The sequence below is a fragment of the Pongo abelii genome, chromosome 16, assembly GCF_028885655.2.
Source record: "Pongo abelii isolate AG06213 chromosome 16, NHGRI_mPonAbe1-v2.0_pri, whole genome shotgun sequence".
NCBI lineage: Eukaryota > Metazoa > Chordata > Mammalia > Primates > Hominidae > Pongo > Pongo abelii.
The window spans coordinates 35,075,357-35,076,475 of NC_072001.2; positions in this window are offsets into that span (position 1 = coordinate 35,075,357).

Genomic DNA, 1,119 nt, shown 5'->3' on the forward strand with positions numbered 1-1,119 from the left:
GTGCTGTTTTTGCCTTAAAATTTTATTTTGTGTGTCTTGAAAACTATAGTATTAAAGGTATTGATACTGTGCAAATACTGGGCATGCTTGGCATGAGATAATCTGTTTCATTTTCACAAAATTGTAGTATAACTATGCAAGTGTTTATTAAAAGAGCACAAAATAAAAAAGGTATGGGATTTAAAAAGTTATGGGGTGAAAAAGTTATCGGATAAAAATTGTAAAAATGTGGCAGAAAAGTAGAAAAAACTTTCTGAAATGTTACCAAAAAAAAGTTACGAAAAAGAAGTTATGGGATTTAAAAAAAAAAAAAGTCATGGGAAAAAGCAGACCACTGTCAGCAAAGCCTAGAGAAGTGGGGCTGGAGTCTCCACTGCCACCATGTCCCTACCACCCCTTCCGAGTCACCCCTTTACAATTAGGGTAGCAAGACAAGACCTCTGTCTAATGGGGAAAGACAAACAGACCCTTTGCCACCTTGACCAGGGCTGAGTCCCTAAATTTCTGGATGGTGATGATTGTTATTTAAGAGCCAGAGGCTGGTGGAGTTGGTTTGTTTGGAGGAGGCCTGATGGCCCCCTTACTCTCACCATAGCAACTTTTCCCTCAGGGGGGCTCCCTTCTTATTCAGAGAGGCAGGACAGTGGGGCTAACTGTGGACCAGGCGAGGGCACGGGCTGCTGGGGTGGCCACCCTTCTCCGGTGTACATATTGTGTCTGTGTAAGGTTTTGTATATTCCAGAGGGTAGGGCCGCCCCTGTATCGTACCTAGCAGAGGTTGGAGCTGGCACATGGGGAGGAGGTTCTAATAATTATTTGTGGCTGGGAAACTTATTTATTGCTAGCAAAGGACAGAGGAAGGAGGCGGGGATGGGGTCGTGGTTCCCTGGTGATGCGACTCCTGTTTATTTTGCTTTTTATTTTGGAATATATTGATTTAGCTGTACTGCCCGGCCTGGTGTGTTCCCGTTTCCCTCACTGGGTCCTGGAGTTTGTGCCACCAAACGAGGAGCCCTAGAGTGTCTTGAGTATGTCCAGCTAGGCTGTTAGGGACCTTCCAGGTGTGTTACCTGTATGCTGCCTAGTGGCGCCTGGGGGATTCCACGGGGACTGCCATGT